This window comes from Brachionichthys hirsutus, chromosome 7 (assembly GCF_040956055.1).
Source record: "Brachionichthys hirsutus isolate HB-005 chromosome 7, CSIRO-AGI_Bhir_v1, whole genome shotgun sequence".
NCBI classification, from domain to species: domain Eukaryota; kingdom Metazoa; phylum Chordata; class Actinopteri; order Lophiiformes; family Brachionichthyidae; genus Brachionichthys; species Brachionichthys hirsutus.
In genome coordinates this window covers 2,055,340-2,064,358 of record NC_090903.1, presented here as the reverse complement: position 1 = coordinate 2,064,358, position 9,019 = coordinate 2,055,340, and the positions used below count along the sequence as shown (strand labels likewise).

Here is a 9,019-nt window from a genome sequence, read left to right as displayed (position 1 = left end):
TGAGATGGGGAGGAGGAGGAGGAGGAGGAGGCGGAGGAGGAGGAGGAGGAAGAGGCGGGCCAGGCAGCAGCGTCAAACTTTGGCCGTGACGTAACGCGACCGATCGGCGGATGGATCCGTCATCAGAAACCAGAAGAAACACATTCCTCACCTCCTTCCATCCACCGGGACCCCCGCGCGTCCACCGGGACCCCCGCGCGTCCACAGAGACCCCCGCGCGTCCACCGAGACCCCGCGCGTCCACCGGGACGCTGCTGGCTCCGTCCGGTCCCCGTCCTGGTGCGGAGACAACGCGGAACTGCGCTGCCCCGGTCCGTCCGGTAGGCAGGCGGAGAGCCGCGGTGGGCGGGGAAAACGAACACACACGCACGCACACGCACACGCACACGCGTCTAATAAATAAAATATGTGTATTTATCAGACTCAAAGCTCTTAATGACGTCAGCTGTGACGTTTCTGATTTCTGTATGAACAAACATTAAATGTTTACATATAAACATAATTGTAGAAGACAGATATGGTGGACACTGAATGCATGTGTGTCTGCTGCCCCGTGTGTTGAGTGTGGGTATAGCCTGGGGGTGGGTGTGCCTGGGGGTGTGTCCGCGTGGGCGTGTGTGAGGCTTTAAAGGTGCGCACACACCTGGAACACCGAGGCTAGGGGAGAGGCAGTTGGGAGGCCGTAATTTTTGTTGACCGCTTTTACACGCGTTTGTACACTTTGGCTTTATTTGATGGTTTATTTTCATCCATCCATCATTCATCCGTGCAATATACTTTTCGGACTTTGTCTATCGCCAGTACCGCCGTACTTGGGCCTCAATAAATGCACCCGTGAACGCATCCTGGATTCCGCGTCTTTGTACAAACATTTGAGCGCGTCGGACAACTACGCAGGACCCAACGCACCCCTCAGCGGCTAAAACAGGGAAGGAAGCCGCAACATTTGTCAACAAAAAGGCAACATGTGAAGATCACCGCGCTGCGCACTCAAACGCCGAAGGAGCAGGCCTTCAGCTGGAGAACAAACGGACAGCTAAGTGCTTTGAAATACAAAGTTTATTCATCAGAACGCAGGTAGGCGCAACCACTGCGGGTTGTCCTATGATCGAGAGGTTGGCGGTTTGATCCCCGGCTCAGGCGCATGTGTACACTGTCGTTGTGTCCTTAGGCAGGACACTTCACCCGCATTGCCCGGGCGCATGCGCACGCTGCAACCAGCAGCAGTTTGAACTGCTGTAAACCAAATTGCCCTCCAAGGGACAGATTAATAAAGTATTAGTATTATTATTTGACGTCGAGGAGGATTCAACCTGTTGGTGCCGCTGCGCATCTTTGGATTGGGTTGAATTAATGAATGAAACTGGCGTAATTGCACTGCTGGAGGCGCCATTTCTCCGCGCTTGATGAAGGGACTCTGAAGTGGATTCAATGCGCATTTACGCAGCGGTGATGGTGTTTGGAGCCAGCTGTTGAATTATTCGATTAGCATGGTTTTTTCTGAACTTTAAAGGAGACTTTTATGAATTTTGAATGTTTGGTCTCAAGCAATAAAGTAAAACAAAATGAGTCAAACAGATTACAAGCAATGTCCAAGCGTGGAAATTCGGAAAGGAGAATGTAAATTACATCCTGCAAATGAAATTACTGACGAACCACCTGCACCTGAATATGATCCAGGAGACCGAGTGCAGCCTGGGGACAGCATTTCACATGCTGGGAGTAAAAGGTCTCGGTCCTATTACTCCTCCACGACCTCACGCTCTTCTGCATGTTGGAAAGCTGAAGCTGAGCTGGCAGCTTTATAAGCTAGACAACAGTTCCTTAAAGAAAGACATGCAATTGAGGATGAAGAGGAGCGGTTACGCAAAAGAAGAGAACGGTTTCAAATGGACAGTGAAATTGCTGAAAAAATAGCAGCACTGAAGGTGATAAAGAGCCAAAGCAGCATTGCACGTAGTAAAGCAAGCCATGCTGATGGGATGAACTCCTACCTGGGAAAACCAAGTTTACAACAACAGCCACAAAAGTCACAATCTCTTGATGTAAAGGCCACAGAATTCATTCCATCTCTCTCTGTTAAACCAAAGGAACCCGCATATGAGAACGTACTTCCACCAGCAGAACCTAGAACCGTTCAAATCTCTGAAAATATGCAGTACAGCCATACGTTTTGTGCAAACACTGGAACACCAAAGACTGAAGGTGTATTTGAAATAATGAGAAAGCAAAATGAAATCACATCACTTCTCATACAACAGCAGTGCATGTCTGCTCTCCCAAAAAGAGAAATCCCAGCGTTCGATGGTAACCCTCTGAAGTTTCACACCTTTATCCGAGCATTCGAAATGGGAGTAGAAAACAATACAACTAACAACTACGATCGCTTGTGTTTCCTTGAGCAATACACAAAGGGACACGCAAAGGAACTTGTGAGAAGTTTCCAATATATTGATGCAGAAAGTGGATATTTCAGAGCAAAAGCTTTATTAAAGGAACGGTACGGGAACGAGCAGAAGGTGGCGTCAGCCTATATGGAGCGAGCCTTGTCGTGGCCACACATCAAACCAGAAGATGCCATGGCCCTGCAGGAATACAGTCTCTTCCTCCGCAGCTGCTGCAATGCTATGGAGAATGTGCAGTACCTATATGACCTGGACACCCCATCTAATATGCAGAACATTATAAGAACGTTACCATACAAGATAAGAGACCAATGGCGAAGCCACGCCTGTGATCTACAGGAGAAATCTAACCGAAGAGCAAGGTTTATCGACGTCACAACCTTTGTTGAAAGGCAGGTGAAGATTCTCACTGACCCTGTGTTTGGCAACATACAGGATGAACCTACCAGGAATAAAAGTGCAAGCAAACCTGAAGCTCTGCTCCACTCTGGAATCAAAACGAGCTTTTCCACCACTGTAGACCCTGTGGAGAGGAAATGTCAGTCTGGATATACGAGCAAGGATACTCACCCACCAAGGAGGAACATATGCCCCTGTTGTAAAGGAGGACACTCACTGACGGAGTGTGTGCAGTTGGAGAGAATGGCTCACAGAGAGAAGATAGGCTTCTTGAAGGAGAGTGGGTTTTGTTTTGGCTGTCTGCGTAAAGGGCACATCAGCAAATATTGCTGCAAGAGGATCACCTGTTTGAAATGTGGCCTGAAGCATCCAACTGTCCTGCACAGGGACAATGTGAGTAATCCTGAGCAGACTGGAAGGAACATCACACTCCCCATGGATAACACCTTGGTCTCAAGTGGTCTTACAGGGGCTGGAGAGCAGAGCTGCAAACTGCCTATAGTGCCGGTCCAGGTTAAAGCAAAACAGGGCAGTGAAACCATCAACACGTACGCTTTCCTGGACCAAGGCAGCACAGCGTCGTTCTGCACAGAGGATCTGATGCACAGACTCCATCTCACTGGGAGAAAGAGCAGCATTCTCCTGAGAACTATGGGCCAGGAAAAGGTGGTGACCAGTTATGTTGTGCCCGAATTGGAAATAGCTGCACTGGATGAAGAGAAGTTCATTGATTTGCCGAGAGCTTTCACGCAGGAGTCGATGCCAGTATACAAGAACAACATACCAACAGAGAAGGACCTGAGAATGTGGCCGCACCTACAGCACCTTGCCTTACCTCAGATTAATGCAGGGATTGACCTGCTCATAGGGACTAATGTTCCCAAAGCTGTGGAGCCACTGGAGGTGATCCACAGCATGAATGATGGACCTTGTGCCATTAGGACTGTACTGGGCTGGACAGTGAATGGGCCACTGATAGGACACAGTGGGCAGGCCATGGATTGTGAGGCAGTGACAGTAAACGAGTTTCCATCACGAATTCAGACGAGCTATGGAGACGACCGTTTGTGAATGGTTTTAAATATTGACCAGAAGGAAGATTTCCATGTTGTACTTCATGGACTTTAGATCTTGTGCTACATGCATTGCTGGTGCTTTCTGTTATGTCTTCTTTTATTCATGCTTGTGTAATTATTGTTTAACTTAATAATTAGGGGCTGGTGTGTAGAAGACAGATATGGTGGACACTGAATGCATGTGTGTCTGCTGCCCCGTGTGTTGAGTGTGGGTATAGCCTGGGGGTGGGTGTGCCTGTGGGTGTGTGCGCGTGTGTGAGGCTTTAAAGTTGCGCACACACCTGGAACACCAAGGCTAGGGGAGAGGCAGTTGGGAGGCCGTAATTTTTGTTGACCGCTTTTACACGCGTTTGTACACTTTGGCTTTATTTTCATCCATCCATCATTCATCCGTGCAATATACTTTTTGGACTTTGTCTATCGCCAGTACCGCCGTACTTGGGCCTCAATAAATGCACCCGTGAACGCATCCTGGATTCCGCGTCTCTGTACGAACATTTGAGCGCGTCGGACAACTACGCAGGACCCAACGCACCCCCCAGCGGCTAAACCAGGGAAGGAAGCCGCAACAATAATATATATTATATATACTATAATATACAGTATAATATAAACGAACATTATATATATAATATACATAATATTTTTACATGTAATATTTTATTAAATTCTATATGCAATATATTTCTGGAAGAATTTGTTTAAAGGCCATCCATCCATCCATTTTCTTCCGCTTATCCGGGGCCGGGTCGCGGGGGCAGCAGCCTAAGCAGGGAAACCCAGACTTCCCTCTCCCCGGCCACTTCTTCTAGCTCTTCCGGGGGGATCCCGAGGCGTTCCCAGGCCAGCCGAGAGACATAGTCTCTCCAGCGTGTCCTGGGTCTTCCCCGTGGTCTCCTCCCGGTGGGACGTGCCCTGAACACCTCACCAGGGAGGCGTTCAGGAGGCATCCTGAATAGATGTCCGAGCCACCTCATCTGGCCCCTCTCAACGCGGAGGAGCAGCGGCTCTACTCCGAGCTCCTCCCGGATGACTGAGCTTCTCACCCTATCTCTAAGGGAGAGCCCAGCCACCCTACGGAGGAAGCTCATTTCAGCCGCTTGTACCCGGAATCTCGTTCTTTCGGTCACTACCCAAAGCTCGTGACCATAGGTGAGGGTAGGAACGAAGATCGACCGGTAAATCGAGAGCTTCGCCTTTCGGCTCAGCTCTCTCTTCACCATGACGGATCTGTGCAGAGTCCGCATCACTGCAGACGCTGCACCGATCCGTCTGTCGATCTCTCGCTCCATTCTTCCCTCACTCGTGAACATGACCCCGAGGTACTTGAACTCCTCCACTTGGGGCAGGATCTCCTCCCCGACCTGGAGGGTGCACTCCACCCTTTTCCGACTGAGAACCATGGCCTCGGATTTGGAGGTGCTGATTCTCATCCCGGCCGCTTCACATGCGGCTGCGAACCGATCCAGTGAGAGCTGGAGGGCACGGCCTGATGAAGCCAACAGGATCACATCGTCTGCAAACAGCAGCGATCCAATCCTGAGGTCACCAAACCGAACCCCCTCAACGCCCTGGCTGCACCTAGAAATTCTGTCCATAAAAGTTAGGAACAGAATCGGTGACAAAGGGCAGCCCTGGCGGAGTCCAACCCGCACTGGAAATAGGTCCGACTTATTGCCAGCAATGCGGACCAAGCTCTGGCACCGGTCATATAGGGAGCGGACACCCCGTATGAGGGGGTCCGACACCCCATACTCCCGGAGCACCCCCCACAGGACTCCCCGAGGGACACGGTCGAATGCCTTCTCCAAATCCACAAAACACATGTGGACTGGTTGGGCAAACTCCCATGCACCCTCAAGGACCCTGCCGAGGGTGTAGAGCTGGTCCACAGTTCCACGGCCAGGACGAAAACCACATTGCTCCTCCTGAATCCGAGGTTCGACTATCCGGCGGACCCTTGTTTAAAGGCCTTTAAATTAATTAAATGAGCGGGAAATAATAGTAAATAACAAGCTGTAAAGAAAACATGAACTGGGGGGGGGGGGCGGGAAATTCCAAGGTGGCTCAGATTCTACAGGAATTCTCGTGTGTGAAACGGAACAAATCTGTAAAGATGCTCACCTCCACAGAAATCTGGTAAAAAGGTAGAGAAAAGAAACGGCTGGTCCTCACTTCAGGAGTGAGGGGGGGCCGCACCTTCAGTTCTCCTCCCATCAGCGCACCAGCTTCCTGGGGAGGTGAGCCCCGTTACACGTCACAGCAGACATGAAAAACACGAGGAAACGTCAAGCTGCCGTTTGTGTTAATATCAGATCAAATAAAGAACATTTAAAACATCCTCACAATTGGATTTGAGATCAGGTCATGTGACCACTTCCAGTCTTCTTTGTTCCATGCCCCAGACTGGAACCAGACCACCTATGGTTCTCCGTCTCCAAATCAACGTGGGGAACCAGGTCTAGTTCTGGCCTTCGTCTCCATCATCGGGATCGGCTGTGTGGCCGCCGCTGTGATGTCATCAGCTGACTCTGCTCTGCTTGCAGCAGCTTCTGTCTTCACCTCAAACATCTACAAGAGAATCCTGAGACCTCAGGTAAAACATAAGAATAAAATAACACCTCCTAATTCTTTAATATTCCTCCACTATGCATCATTCTTCAGATCTTGGAACTCAGAGAAAGCCCTCAGCTCTCCGAGTCCCATCAATATTACGGCAGTAATCCTCCTCAGGAACTGCCCCCCCCCCCCCCCCCCGAAACACACACACCTTATATCAGGGGACTCTCAGGCGATTGGGCTTTACCTCCTCTTCGTCTTCTCTTTCTTCTTCAGGCATCAGACCGAGAGGTCCAGTGGGTGATCCGTGCTTCGGCGGTGGTGTCAGGCGTCGCTGGCTCATCTCTCAGCATCCTGAATTGCGTTTGTGTTCCTCAGTGCCGAGATGGCCGACCAGAGCCGGCTCTAGGCATAGGCGAACTAGGCGGTTGCCTAGGGCGCCACCAGCTGGAGGGGGCGCCACTCCAAGTCTCAAAAAAAATTATAAAAAAAAAAAATGAAAAAAAAAATGAAAGAAAATAAACTAATAATACCGTATTTTCCGGATTATAAGTCGCGGTTTTTTTCATAGTTTGGTCGGGGGTGCGACTTATAAATCGGAGCGACTTATATATGCTTTTTTTTACAAAATCTGTGAGCGCAGAGACAGTAGCCTACACATTTCTATAACAGGTGTTACAGGGAACTCTGTGACCCGTCAGAATCTGTCGCGGTTTCTGGAGGTTCAGAGTTATCTGTCACACCTGTTATCTAAAAACACAAATTAGAAGGGCTGAATGAAAATGGCGCCGAAAAGAAAGTCATATTCCGCGGCTTACAAGCTTCAGATAGTGAAATATGGAGCCGAAAACGGCAATCGAGCAGCAGAAAGAAAGTTTGGAGTGAGCGAAAAACTTGTAAGGGACTGGCGAAAAGCGGAGGTTACGCTTACTGAAATGAAGAAAACAAAGAAAGCTAATCGCGGGCGACAAGCTAGGTGGCCGCAGTTGGAGGAACGAGTTCACGCATGGGTGCTTGAACAACGTGCTGCTGGGAGAGGTTTGTCAACGGTGCAGTTGCATCTCCACGCCCAGGTGGTTGCCAGGGAGGTGAATATAAACGGCTTTGCGGGAGGACCTTCTTGGTGTTACCGCTTCATGCAACGCAAACGCCTCTCTATCAGAGCAAGGACGACACTGTCCCAAAAACTGCCAGCGGACTTCCAAGCCAAGGTTGACAGTTTCCGCGCGTTCATTGAAAAGCATGTAAGTGATCACAACGTGACACCGGATCATATTATTAACATGGACGAGGTCCCCCTCACTTTTGACATCCCCATGGGCCGAAGTGTTGCAGAGAAAGGGCAAAAAAGTGTGAATATCGTTACAACTGGTCATGAGAGATCACACTTCACAGTGGTGCTGGCATGTTGTGGAGACGGATCAAAACTGCCACCGATGGTCATTTTCAAATGAAAAACCATGCCAAAAATCCAATCCTCCTCAGTTGAAGTCGCCGTGAACGAGAAAGGGTGGATTGATCAAGAAATGATGAACTTGTGGCTTACAAAGTGCTACAATAAGCGACCGGATGGCTTCTTTAGAGCACGCAAAGCTCTGCTTGTGATGGATAGCATGAGAGCGCACATCACACCACAGTTAAAAAATAAATTAAAAGTTTTCAACTCCATACCTGCCATCATCCCTGGAGGCTTAACCAAAATACTCCAGCCACTTGATATCTCCGTGAATAGGAGCTTTAAGTCAGTTTTGCGTAACCTGTGGGAGCAGTGGATGACGGATGGAGAGCACAGCTTCACGGCAACCGGGAGAATGCGCCATGCAACTTTCCTGGAAGTCATTGAATGGATCGACAAAGCATGGGCTTCAGTGACAACCGTAACCATCCTGTCGGGATTCAGAAAGGCTGGAATAATTGGAACTGCAACTGACGACGAGTCTGATGTAAGCGACGTAGAAGAGGAAGCGGCGTCTTGTCTACCTGCCGAGTTGGGGGAGTTGTTCAAAAGTGACACCGAGGATGAAGATTTCCTTGGATTTCGTGATTCGGAGTAAAACCTGATATTTTGGTAAACTTGTTAGCATGTTCTTTGTGCTATATGTTGTTTGGTGTTGGATTTTATCAAATAAATTTTCCCCAAAAATGCGACTTATCCTCCACTGCGACCTATATATGTTTTTTTCTTCTTAATTATGCATTTTTTGGCTGGTGCAACCTACAATCCGGAGCGACGTATAATCCAAAAAATACGGTAGTTATAATTTATAGCCCCAACGGGCGCCCTTTCCTCATGCTCTGCCTAGAAAATAAAAAACAGACAAATACAGAAAAAAATTAAAAACACCCCCCCCCCGTTGTTTGTCATTCTTGGTATGACCTGAAACACAATGCCTTGACCGTCCAAGGAGAGGGGGGGGGGGGGGCGATTTATCAGTGCGCGTCTCAGCTAGACCGTGACAGTTGCTGCTGCAGAGAGGAGCTTCTCCAAACTAAAGCTTATAAAAACTTACCTGAGATCCACGATGTCACAAGAGCGTCTCAATGGACTTGCTTTAATAAGCATAAATCATGAGCTTTCAA

The 9,019-nt window shown here is 49.0% G+C and overlaps 1 long non-coding RNA gene across 2 annotated transcripts in view; it reads right to left on the bottom strand.

Annotated features, from left to right (window-relative positions):
* LOC137896163 (uncharacterized) overlaps positions 1-276 on the bottom strand; it is a 19,660-nt gene extending 19,384 nt beyond the window's left edge. The window contains exon 1 of one of the 2 annotated variants that reach the window (XR_011105568.1): positions 152-276. This is a non-coding gene — a long non-coding RNA (uncharacterized lncRNA). The other variant, XR_011105567.1, reaches the window with a different exon arrangement.
* Between the last annotated feature and the right edge of the window lie 8,743 nt (positions 277-9,019).